Source organism: Psittacula echo, assembly GCF_963264785.1.
Source record: "Psittacula echo genome assembly, chromosome: 10".
NCBI lineage: Eukaryota > Metazoa > Chordata > Aves > Psittaciformes > Psittacidae > Psittacula > Psittacula echo.
This window is the reverse complement of record NC_137741.1, coordinates 18750414-18764024: the sequence shown is the minus strand read 5'-3', so window position 1 is coordinate 18764024 and position 13611 is coordinate 18750414. Positions and strand designations below refer to the sequence as shown.

General features: G+C 41.7%; 1 protein-coding gene across 2 annotated transcripts in view; it reads left to right on the top strand.

Moving 5' to 3' along the window:
- Positions 1-13611, top strand: part of IGF1R (insulin like growth factor 1 receptor) — a gene marked incomplete at its 3' end in the record, with an annotated part of 171652 nt that overhangs the window by 309 nt on the left and 157732 nt on the right. The window lies entirely within an intron of this gene.

The following is a 13611-nucleotide window of genomic DNA, read 5'->3' as shown; positions in this document are numbered from 1 at the left end:
GAGGGGGTCGGTGATGGGGGGGTGTCCCTGTATGGCTGTGTGTGAGGGGAGCCGGGGGGGGGTGTCCCTGTGTGTGTGTAGGGGCGTGTGTGAGGGGCTGCGGGGCCCGCGCCGTTTCCCGCCGCCGAGCCGGTTTCGCCCCTGCCCGCGGGGATGTGCGTGTTTTGCTTCGGTTACACTGGTGCTCCTCGGGCACGTTGAATAACCCGGGGCTGCCCCCCCCATCCCGCCATCCCTTCATTATCCTGGGGGGGGGGCGGCTGGTTTTACACCCGGGGCTGGCAGAGCCGCAACCCCCGGCCCGGCTGCGGGGAGCGGGGTCGTGGTGCCCGCCCGAACCCCCTTTTGTGTTCCCCGCACCTGACCCGCACTGCTGCTCTCCCCTCCACAGCACGGTGCGGTGCTCAGCCCTCCGCAGCCAGCGCTGCGAGCTGCGTAGTAAACACTCGCAGGCTGGGAAAGACCTTTCCCCGCATGGAAAGAGCTTGATCTTTGTCAATATTTAGAGGCCGTACGCAATAACCTGCCATAGCGAGTGAAGAATTCCTGGAAATAAGCGCCTTGCCTGCCTTTTATTGCCGCTTTACTGCCGAGGGTTTCTCCCTCGCTGCTCGGGGTGCAGGATTACGGTGGCATCCCGCAATCTAAAGGTCACAGTTTGCTAGTGTTTATTTTCTTAAAAATTAATTTACAGGTCGGTACTTTACGTTTGTGCATTGATAGAAAGGTTTGATGGTGGGGCTGCGTTCTCAAAGGTGATTCGATCTTTTTAAGGCAGCTGTGTTGCATCGAGCATTAAGGTTTGTGCCGCTGACTTGCAGAGTGCGAGCTGCTTCCTCCATGTGTGCGGGTGATGCACCGAGGAGAAGGCGGCTGCTTGTGCGGGACGAGGGTGCCCGCATCCCTCCTGCCCTTCATCCCGCCCGCCTGTCTCGCTTGGCAGTTGCAAAAGCCCCGACTTTTGTTTTTGTGCGTTTCAAACCTGTGGTTCTGTTGCAGTGCCCGCCCCTTTCGGGCGCAGGGGGAAATAAAGGGGGCAGGGATGGCTGGCTCTGCGATGGATCAGCCTGCGATCATCACCACATCCATCCCGGTGCTGGGCGGTGTGTCGGGCTCACGACGGGTTGAGATCTCCCCGCATGAAATGAGCCTTCCCGTGTTTTCTGGAGTGTTTCTGTAGGCAGGGAGATGGTGGCTTTGGAGCCCAACCATTTTAAAAACGGCTTCCTCTGTCCTTCGACGTCTGCAGGAGCGGGGTTGATTCTTTAACTGCATCTTGATGCTTTAATTTCTTACGCTGTGTGTTTTCAACATACTCCTGGAGCTGTTGGGTCTCGCTTTCAAAAGGGAAAGGAAGGGAGAGATCAATTTTATGCATTTTGTCTATAAAGGGAAAGAAATCGGCAGCTAGAAAGGCTTCTCTAAAAGCGATTTAAGGTTGAGAAGAAAGGGAAGTTCTTTGGATGCACTGACAGTAAGGCTGACTACAGAAAAAAAGTGAGCAAGGAGCTCATAGATGGAGCCTGTAATGCGTGTTGAGTAATACTGTGTTTCATTAGCCAGTGAATGCCAATTATCTCCTTGCAAATTAAGGCCCAACTTAGGCTTTGCGTTGTAGTGGCAGGGCCAGCTAGGGCTGGAGAGTCATAGCCTTACTTCCATGAGCTGAACTTTATAGCTAGAGCTCTTTTCAAGAGGGAAGATTAATCTCTTAAGTTGGAAAAGAAGACCCCGGTGCCCTTACTCAGGGAAGGGCTTGCAAAGCATTATATTGAATGCTTTGCATAGAGAAACAGGGTAGGAGGAGGAGATCCCATACATCCTTCAAATGCAGGGATACATGCTTACAGTTTTTTTTCTTGCCTTACCTGGTACAGATCACCTTGAAATAGAAGTGCTTGCCCAGCTCTGGGAATAAAACAATGCAGAAACAGTATGTTAGGATTTTAGGCTCTAGTCCTCCAAAGTGTTTGTGGTTGCCACTTAGCTAAAATGACCCAATTAAGAACCTTCCAAATGAAATATCTTCTTTTTCAGATCTAGGCGTTTAAATATGGGAAGATATGCTGAAAAACTTGTCTTAGCTGAATACTGTCTCTAATTGATCGCCTTTGTAGTTTACAGTTTAATAGCCTTTGTTTTCACGAGTTATTGCTGAAAGAATTTTGCTGTTAGGGGGAAAAATGATCTCCAGAGCAGATGTTTTGCATCTCTTCATATTCTTCCCTCTCCCCACAATAGTGGAAGGAAGATTAATCTTAATTTTTATTTGTTTTTCATATATACTGTGTCATAGCTAAAAGGCACTTCCATTTTCGGTCAAACAAGCAAGGCATTCCTAAATAGGAATACAAAGGAGTTACAACTGGAGGGGAGAGACCCATCCCTTTAATGCTAAATTATATAAAATCTTTTCATGGTTATATGACAGAAACCTCTTTAAAATGCAGGTAACTTCAGTGGAAAGCGTCTGATTCAAAAACTGGCATTAAAAAATCCTGAGAATTTCCTGAGATTTTGTTAGGACAGCACAGCAATGAAAAGAAAAAGACCCTTTGTTAAGATAAAGTATGTGCTGGTGCAACAGTGCATTTGATGTGTAAAGCTACAACTGTTGGAGGCTGTTTCATCCTAGGGGTGGGTTTAAGATGAAGCATAAACACGGTGTTTTCTTCCTTTCCTGCCTTGAGCATGATGGGGTTTTGATTTTCACCCATGTGTATATTTACAAAGGGAATGTCTAGAAGGGAATGGGTTAAACATTTAGGGTAATAATAATGGTTTTAAGTCTGGTAGTACTTCAGAGTGATTAGGTATCTTGGTGGATCTGTTCATGTTAACTCCAAGCTTTTGTTTGTCAATCCAGGCTATATTTTATGTTCCTGATGTTAATAAGCAGTAGCTCATGCTGTACGTTTAATCCCTCTCCCAGGTTGCTTAGTAAAAGCCCTCATGACCTCCTGAATGTCAGTGTTACATACACCTTAGCTTTCACATCAGCGTTTCCATGTATGCCTCGTGGTTAGTGAATGCTGTTATATGGGATTGGAGAATTCCTTCTGTAATTGAGGTTGTGAATAGAAAATGCCAGAATGTTTAAGGAATTGGTGTCAGTTGGGTTCACCAGAGAGAGGAGAGTAGGAAAGTGTTGAGGGCGTGCTGGTGACTGGAGTCCATGGGAAGGAGCGCTGAGCCAGGCAGTACTTTGGCTTTTTTGATTGTGTTAGATTGTACTTTCAAAGCATTTCCATACCAGAACTGGAGCAAAGGCTTGCATGACTCAGAAACTGAAAGGGTTAGGAAATGGTAGTGACTTAGCTAATATCAGGCAAAATGCATTGAGAATGTGAGAAAGCAGTGAAATGGGTGTGGAAGGAAGATGATGTGTGTTAGAAGATTCAGTGCTGAACCAGCATTGAGAGAGGGAAATACTATTCTTTGTGTAAAGGGAAGGAAATTTAACCTATTTCTGAAGAATGTTGTGAGAAGTGAGGAAAGGAAGGGGCTACAGAGAGCAAGAAGACAGATGAATCAAATAGTTTAAGTTCAGTACAAAAGGAGGCATGATTTGTTTGGTTTAAGAGGGAAATTGCTGAGATTTGATAAATGCCTATGTTTAATTTTTATGTCAGTTTTCCCCTGACCAGTTGTGCTTTCAGGCTAATCCTAGAATATAATTACAGCACAACTCCAGTGACACTGAAATAGTTGTCATCTTGAAATGTAACATGTAAAATCCAGCATTGAGGAATTTCCATGTGATGATTTTTTGAATTCATTGGCAAATAATTCATTTCTACCAGTATGTGTTACCTTGGGAAAAGTTGTTTCAAATCCTGTTTGATTTTCTGCTAAACTGGCATTTACTAAGAAAATCTTGGAGGAGGAGGTCTTCAGTGAGGAGATTTATTTTCTTTAAGCATCTTCCACTTAGAATTAAAATGTATTTCAGGGCTGAAACTGTTCACTTGAAAGGACAATTTCAGTTGATGTTTAACTGAAGCTTTTTTTCTCTTCCCCAATATATTTTTTTTGCCCCTCTTTGCTCTGAGGTAGATTTTACCGGCGATCACTGAAACTATGAACTTGGTGAGACCAGAAGAGGCAGTTTTGTTAAATGATTAATTATATTGTGTGTGTATTTCATCTGGGTGAATTGTGAGCTACCGCAGACTTCATTGTAGAGAAGTTTGTTTATGTTCCTGAACTTTGAGAGAGGGAGGAAATAATATATGCAGGAAACCTGTTTTTCTCACACTGGATGTTAACTTCATGATCCCACACAGAAAACAACTTATCTAGCTCATCATCTGTAATGGCCCCAAAGTTCATAACTTACAAAACGCACTGAATTAAATTATTTAAATCAGTGTAGAGTGTTTATCTAGATTATCTGTAGTTAAATTAATAAACTGCTTGAGCATTATTTTACTCCCTTGAAAAGGTGATGACTGAGAAGTGATGGCTACTTTCTGCATAAGTTCTTCAAACTGTTGCTTATGAAATAGAATATATTCTTCCTTGGATTTTAGTGTAAAGCATTTCCCATTTGGAAGTGCTTTGTGATGTTATCAAGTAGCAGCTGTTTTTTATTTCTATGTGTGAGCGCACACACAGGAATGGGTAAACTGCAGTTTGTTATTGGAAGCTATTGTGTATGCTGAGTTTTATAAAAGCCGTAGTTTGAGTAATTGTCTCGAGAGTCTCATAATTAAAGTTGCTGCAGGTTTGTAGGTTCAGTTTATTTCAGATCTTTCTGACTGAATTGAGCTTTTAAGGTTTTTGGGCTTAGGTGGTAATAGAAGAACTGCTTTTAAGAGTTCTATGTTCAGAAAGACTTTAGGAATGCCATGATGTTTGAAACCCAGAAATACTGTTTTACTATTTTGATGTATCTGATGTGTATAATTTTTCTATCACTAAATTGTATAGACAGTTTCTTTGTGTAGGTTACTTGGATTAGTTTATGTGATTTATGAAAGACACTTTAAAAAGAATATTTTAATAAATTTTTTTCTCTTATTGTACAAAAGCAGAACTCAACAAACAGCAATGATGGAGACACATTTGTGATTGTTAGCCAGCCTGTCTTGTGTGTGGTTTTTTTTTTGGGCTGGGTTTTTTCCCTCTTAGCCAAGTCATGACAGGTACAATCTGGACGGATTTTTGTAGTGCTATATTTGTCTTTTTTTGTGTCCAGAGCTGTCTGAGACGAACTCTGAGGACCGACAAATGATTAGCAGCATACAGTGTTCATTCATGTATTTCTGTGCTCTGCAAACAGAGCTTTACCAATTCCTTAAACTCAAAAATAGGCTGTAGTTCCTTCACACAGGACTTGTTTTTGCTTAAGAAGTTTGATAATAATTTGGCTTACTCACTTAAGGAAATACATTCTGTCAAACCATGGTGTTAGCGTGGTGGGGTTCTGGGAAGGTTTAGCTTGCCTTCATCACTGAGAGTTTTTCTTTTTAACCTTTGCAAATGCCAAATATGAGCAGCTCCCTAAGGGTACCTTTCAAGACACCAATTAACTTCTTCAGTGTTGATATCCAGAAGAAGTTGCTGTTGTGGCACAATGTTATTAAAAACATGCAGAAAAGCAAAATCTGTTTTTTATTTACGGATTGATTTGCATACAATTTGTAGGCGTCAGTGGAATATAATTTTATTTATTGATTTTTGGAGTATCCAGATGTGAACATTTCTTGCAGCTCTGTTCCTTTCTTCATAAACCTGATGGTACGAACACAAATAAGTATCTGCATGTTCCAGTGACTCCCTGGGTAGTTTTTCAAGGAGACTTGTCTTTGACCTACCCAGTGAGAAGGGACCTTGCACTCAATAAAGTACCAAGATTATTCCTCTAGAGGAACAAATCCTCTAGTAAATATTTTGGTAGAGCAGCAAATGAGTGCTTTTGTAGCAGCACAAACTAATTTTAATAACAACTTAGAGGAATAATTCACGTTAAAATGTTCATTGAAGAGAAGTGCTAACCAGGTTGTTCCCCAAGAGCTTTATGCTGTGCTGTTGAGTTAAAAAAAGTGTGTATTATACAAATAAGAAACTTCTGAAGCAGGAGGTGAACTGCACATGTTATGTGTTTTACTGTAATAGTTTATAAGATAAGTGTGTGTCCTGCTTTTGTGAATACTTAGTTTGTGAAGATGTATGTGTTGGGCAAGTCCAGTCCACTGACCTAATGAGTTTGTTTACTGTGTGTTGGTAGTGAAGCAGATATTACTGAAACAGCTCTGTGACCAGTCAGGGCGAACGTTATCTGCAAACCTCTTATTGGTGCCATTACATGCTGTAAAGATAGCTCTGTTTACTTGGAAGCTGAGCATCAACTGATGAAAACACTTTCTCTTAGCAGGTGGGCTTTTTTGGGAGTTCTTTGCTGAACATCCCTTCTCCCTGCAGCGGGGAGCAGTGTCAGAATGTAACATCAGGCAAATGCAATTAATACTTAGAATTCTTAGTGCCAGAGGCAAACACTGCATGTGTGTGCGTTCCTCTGCTGCTGGGTGGCTGGTGGGTCACTTTCACTGGTTGTTTCTAGAAGCTTTGTATTTTTTTCCTTCATTAAGAACAGTTCACATATTAGTATACTTAAGCCAGCTGCTTCCACAGTTCTGTTCAAATAGCAGAGGGTTTGATTGGAGGCAGGAAAGAGGAATTTTTTCAAGTTGAGAATGCATGAAATGAATACATGCTGAAGTACTCAGAGATCCCTTGCACTTGATCAGAGAGCAGCCTGCTTGAATGAAAGGTACTGTACCTGCTGTTAAGTTTATAAACTTGGTTTATACAGATTACTTTTTAAATTATTCATGATGCTACATTACAAGTATATCTGACAGGTTTAAAATAAATGGCTTGATGGTAAGAGGGAGCATGCATAAATTAGAGCTGGGATAATGTGTTCTTTGAAGTATCTCTTCCATTTGTTACTACTGGAATACAGTAGGTAGCTGCAGCTGAATGTGTGATTCTCAAGTACGGAGTACATCATTATCTTCAAACTGTGTTATAGTGGCAGTTCTTATATAAGACAGATGAGATGAAGTGGCAGGAGGACTGAGGTGCTCGCTTTGTATTTAGTTATAGACGCGTTGCTGCTCAAACAGGGAGAGTATTTATGGGATGAAACTTCTATAGGCACAGTAGCTGAAAGGGTCTGCTGGTAGCTATGTTTGGTAGGATCGGGGTAGCATCATATTGTTTTATTTACTCTTTTGTTGTTAGCATTGCTGGGGGTTTGTAGGAGTGCTGTAGCAAGGTGCTAGAAGGTTTTCCCTTATATTTAGTGGGATGTTATATATGGTTTGCTTATGGATCATGGTGTTTGGCTTGAGAAGGCTTCCTGATAGGTATGCACAGGAAGACTTCACAGGAGCTGAACTGTTGTGTTCGGAAAAGGTTATTGGTGGGGAAAGAGATGCAAAGATAGCCTCTCCAAGCATGAGTTGACACAGTGCAGCTTTTCTTGATTGTGTAACTTGTTATTTTGGAGGAGCAATCTCCCAAAGTAGTTTGTGGTGTAGAAGAAACCCCGAAATGGTGTTGGATAGAGCATCCTTCAGAAATAAACAGAAGTTTCTCTGGAAGTGGAAGGTGGTCTTAAAGAGATGGATAGTTCAAGTCTTCAGTCTTAATCAAATGGGAGCAGCATTTTGGAGAGAGGTCTGGTAACAGCTGCTCCTGGAAACAGTCTATAACCAAACTTTTAACAGAGGATTGGCTTGGACTTCAGAAGAGTCCTGGATCTCTTTATCCCTGGATCTCACTGAGGTGGTTTCTTCATTATTTGCGTTGGCTTCGGCTGAGAGTCATCTCCACGTGTTGTCTTTCTAAACATAGTACTCTTTGCTTCCTTGCCACTCATTGCATCCCCTTGGGTCCTTCTGTGTGAGAGTAGTATGTACCTTGAAAGGCTTAAAAGCACATGGCAGGCACCTCACATGAGGAGAAAAGGCACTGGCACTGCACTGTAGGAACAAACATGCATTTGCACTGTTCAGCTGATCCTAGAGTAACATTTGGCTGTAGCGTTAAGAGTTGAAATGATGATGGAAATACCGCGTTTGTTCTGTCACTTGTGCTCTTTGCCAGTGCAGAAATTACTTTTATTGTAGTGTTTTTGTTGCTTTCTCGTGGGGCTTTTCATGTGTAGTTAAATAAACCGTTATTTTCTCTAGTCATATTTCATGTATCCCACTGGGCATTTGGTTTGCTCCCCAAAATATTGATGGGGTTAAATAGCGTGGGTTGTTCTTGTTAAGCTTTCAGGTGGCTCTACCTTCCTTTTCAGTGAGAACTAGTGTTAAGAGTTAAGATGATGGCACAAACTGTTAAGAGTTCACAGACCCACTGGGTTGGAGCAAGGAGCCCAGTGGAATTGCGATGGTGCCTGGCTGCCACGATGGGAATTTTAGCTGCTTCTCTCTAGTTGTTCTGTATCCCCAGCAGGTGGAAGCAGCTTGTGGTTCTGTATTGATTGCAGTTAACATCTTTTTTCTGTTTGTTGTGGCTGAAGCTTCTTCTATTCCTTTTTTCTTCTCCATTCCCCTCCTGAGATGGATGCACATCTTACTCGTCTTTTGCAAATGCCATGTCTCCTGGAAACTATGGGGGGAATGAACACCCAGCTGTGTTGACATGCGTATAGGTTGCTGTTACTGTGTCTACTTTGCTCTTCTTCCCCAGACCTGAGGAGTGTTGAGGCTGGGGGAAGGAAAGATGCAGAATGCGAGATCGTTCGTGTGTAAAGGATGCCGGAAGTTCGAGGGTCTATTAGTTCTGTTGCTCATGCGCCTTGGATATGGAGAGTTTGGTTTAATAAATTACATTGGTATTTGCTTGCAGCTCTTCAGTGGCTACACCCACGAAGAAGGTTTGGTCTGGGCCATTGTCACTGTATGAAAGAGCAAAAATGGGGTTAAAAAAAGCGTATTTGTTGTTCCAGACTTGAGACTTGGCTTGGTTTGAGACTGACTTGAGCCTGGCTGGGTCCTGTCTGAGTGACTGAAGGTTTTGATTGTTTGTTTGTCTGTTTTCTTTTTTGCTTATGTGCTAATAAAATGTTTGTGTTTTTGTCACATTTGAGTGGGCTGAGTATGCGGACAAATGTTTTCATTGATATTGTTTCTCCACAAGAGGCATATAATAATGTATTTAATAATTAATTTAGGCTGTGAGAGTCCCTTTTAAATTTCAGGCTTGTATGTGCTTTGATGGGTTGTGATTCTAAGCTGTGGCCAGTGTTACCAGTGAAGGAACAAAGGTCCTTTTAAGTTGGTTCAGTTGTTATCCTACAGAAATAAGGCACAGACTGAGAAATGCATTTGAGTGTGCTGTATATGTGACGGTGGTCTGTGCTTCAGCAGAAACACATGTGAAATGGGCATCTGTTTTTAGATGGTTTGTGTTTTGAGTATCTCTTTTGGTAGTTCATTGTTTAAATAAACATGTTGCATTCGCTGTAAGACTTTAGTGCCAAATGCCCACTGATGAGATGTATTAGGGTTTTGTTGTTCCCAGGCCGCCCTGAGAAACAACAGCTTTACAATTCAACACATTTGAGGAAGATTACAGAAAGAATTTGGGGTGGATCACAATCAGCACTTCAAAAGCAATAGCTTTGGACTAACTCCGCTATAACACAGCACAGCCCATGGAAAAACACCGTCATCTTAACAGATGCAGGGTTATTTTGGAGATTCCACTGTATAAATACATGGACTGTGGTTAAATTGTGATGGCAACAGATGCAATCTCAGTTCTTGATTCTTTCATCTCTTTAATATTTAAAGATACTTCACAAAGTAAAAGAAGAAAACAGCATCAAAGCTGAGAATTTGCTTTCTGTAAATTGTTGGGGCTGCACCTTTTGAGCCTTGTTTCATTTCAGATATGTCACTGCAGATTAGACTTGGGCTGAGTGAATGCTCATCTCTGTGAGGGAGTCTGTACGAGTGCTGCTACTCACGGCTTATTGTACAATTTGCATATGAATGGAATTATTCAGCTCTACTTAAGAAATGTCAGCAAGATTGAAGTCAGAGTTGGTTAACCTGGTAAAAAGATATTTCCAGTATTTTTCATGAAAGAAAGTGATACTATGAAGACAAGAATTACACATTCCTCTGGCTAAGCCAACATTGTCTGAGGATTTTCGTAGTGGTTTTGTAGTTGCTATCAGTGGCTTTATGTTTAAATTCGTCTTGCAATACGTTGCAGTGTTTGAGAGCAAGGGAATTGGAATGCAGGTATCAGATGTTGTATCGTAATGCTACGCAGTTGTGTTCACATGTGTTTTTTCTTTCCAGATTTGGTTTTGTTTAAATACTGATTTGACAAGTATAAAGTGAGAGCAAGGGTCTATTTTTTTTTTTTATGAGCAACAAGTAAAGCATAGCAGGATGTTGTTGTCACTGCTTTCACCTCTGTCCATGCACTGGTTGGGTAGAAAAGCCTGAAGTTGAATGCTGTAACTGGATTTTAAAAAGGGACCGGATAATTTTTGTGAGCAACAACACTGGTAGTCATGCATGCTAAAATAGGGAGTGATCACATCTCGTGCTTCAGAAGCTGACAGTGTGCAAGGGTTGGGGAGAAATTGTATTCCTCCTCCGGGTGTTTGTATTTCCCTCCCCGTTTGTAAAACACAAAGAAATGCTGTTCTGGAGGGGTGGTAAAGTGCTCTGTGTATAGAACACTGATGCAACTTCAGATGCTGGTGTAACACTGTCCAGGTCAAGGCACATTCACTGGGAAGCTGTGTGTTGTCAGGAGTTCAAAGACTATGAGCAGAAGTATGAGGATGGGGGTGTTGGAATTGGCTGGCTGATAAGGAGATAGTCTATTACACTAAAAATAAAACCCAGATCTTCACAGGCAACTGTTAAGATTACCTGGTGTCACATGCAGTTAGAATGAAGCAGAAGTTGAGGTGGTTTGAGCATGGTTTGGCCTCCCTGTGCAGCTGTGCTGTGATGCTGTCCATTCACTCTGTAGGATTTTCCTTTAGGAGCAGCACTCACAGAAGTGTGCAGCCATTCAGTGTTTTCTTGCTCGCAGCTGCAGACGTTGTTTACTGTGGTATCAAAATACTGTTCTGACCTCAGGATGACTGTCACTGCTCACAGTGTCTCATGCCTCAAGCTCATCTGCAAACACCCTCGCAGCTTCCCCCAGACCTGGTGAGATGAGATGGTGTGAATCCTGTTTAATAGGGGGAAGCGGGTGGGGGAGAAGGGTAGAGGGGCTCAGGCAGGGGAGAAATGCTCTATTTAGATGCCTGCATACCCTGATGGCGTCTGTCCCCCTCTCTTCTCCTCTTTCTTCAGTACTCAACCTTTTGATGGTGTCACATACCTCCTTGATGTCTTGGTTGAAGAAGAGCAAGACTGCAAAGCTGGCTTTGTTGGTGTCGAGCCTGTTAGCCAGCAAGTGATCAACCTAGTTTTAAGCTGTGGGTCTGTGGGGTGCTGTGCACAGTCATAACTACTGAGGTGTTCAGAGAGGGGAAGAGTTAATTTTCTCTCAGTTGATTTAACTAGTGAGTTGCACTAGCTTATGGAAGGGCGATGAGAGCCTGAGGGGTGGGATTCTGTGGTTGAGAGTGGACGAGGGAGCAGCAAAACAAACGAGGATGAGTATGTTGCCATCAGCCATCTTTTCAAAGCAGCTGGATCATTTATATTGAAATATGGGGAATTTGGTTTAAAACGTAGTTTTAATCTCATTTTGGATATTTTTAGCTGGATTTTTTTTTTTTTTTTTATTAGCTGACAGCTGTTACAACACCTTGTTTCACAAATATACCCTTTCGGAAAGTACAGGGTTTATTTGCCTTTGCCATTTCTGCACATGCACGTAAATGATTAGATGCCTTGGATATGTTTACTCAGATCCTTAATTTTTATGCGTAAGCAACAAAATGGCAAATGAGGTATTTTCTGGTAGATGACTTTTCATTTGTGTTGGTTTGTTTTATATGGATGGAAAATGGAACTTTAATTGAAATGCAGAAGATCTCCACTTTGCGACTTACGGGCAGGCAGGACTTGAGAAAATCAACAGAAAGAAATAGTGTGTCATTGTTTCTCAAAAGTTTAGAGCAATAGATCTCACCCACTGACTGCTGCACACGTTTCTGTGCAGGAGTCCTTTTAATTTGGGATGAAGTGCTTCTTGAACTGAACCATTTGGGTAAACTGCAGTGAGGCACTTGCAAAAGTAGCTGTTGAATGTAAAAGCTGTCTTAGCCTTTCAACAAAGGGTGGCTCCAAGAGCCAGAAAATTCACCAGTCTGAACTTTTTTTGTGTAAATTATATGCTTTCTATTTTTATTTTATGTAAATCACAGTAGGCACATACGCTGTTATAATTCCATGCTAGATTTGTAATTAAGTTTATTTTTGGAAGAATGCATTTAAGTAGTTTATAGAAAATGATTTTCTATTTTTGTAAATGAAATAATTGGGTTTTATTGACTTCTAATTTCATGCAAATGTGTTTTTTCTTTTGGCTTGGAGGTTATGCAAGCAGAAAGAAATGAATGATTTGAGAGTTCTCACAAAGAATAGAAGATCTGTTATCACTAGCCAGGGGCACTGGTAGGCAGAGTTAACTCTTGGACATGTTCAAATTGCATGATGGATGTTACAGACTGTGGTATGATGGGTTTATATAATAAACATTATTTATTGATTTCCTGGTTAAGCTAAGCAAAAGAGATTGTAACTGTGTTTGGAATCAGGCAGGGAGATACAAGGAAGATGGTCGTAGTGTTGTGATATCTCCAGATGCCTGAATATGTTGCTATCCATGACAAATCCGAGTGTTAATTGTGTGCAAGCCAGATCTGCTATTTTTAATTTGGCCTTGCTATCGTGTCTCTTTGCAGCTGAATTTGAAGGCTACAGAGAGCTGGATGATGAGTCATTATTGAGTTAGTAAAATCACAATTGATCTCCATTTCCTGTTGATTCCAAAATTCCTCAAGTGTGAAAGCTGAGAGTGACTGATGGCTTCTCGGAGGGGAGCTTGAGGCTGGAATGTGGAAGTGACTTTAGATAAAGTAATTCAATGCTGCCCTGGGTGTTAGCACAAAGATGTCTATAGTGAGAACAGGTGTGTGTCTGAGATGGGAGGCTTTAAGAGGGAGGGATGGTTTGTCTTGATGAGTGACCCAGATGTGATGGGAGCCTGGGCACTGAAATACACCCTTAAACAAGGTGGAGGGGAAAAGGTTTCTTAAGTGGCTCCTAATAGAAGCTTAGTATTAAACTTTTAGTCTCCTCAGAACTGGAGATGTCTTCTGCTTGACCTGTGTTTCTGTCACATAGCTCAGAAGGTTCTGTCTTGAAAGCCTTTTGTTCCCCGGTACTATTTACTGTGCAGTGTGACTGCAGAGTGACAGACAGTGGGGTGTAAGGACAGCAGTGTTGTGTGATGGAGAACACGCTGCGTGTCTCAGTTATTGTGTGTCATTATCTTTTGATGGATCTTTGATCTTGTCAGTCTGCAGCCTTGTTCTGTTCTTGTGATGAAATGGGATTAATGCTCTTTTGGCAGATACTAATTGGAGACATTGTGGTA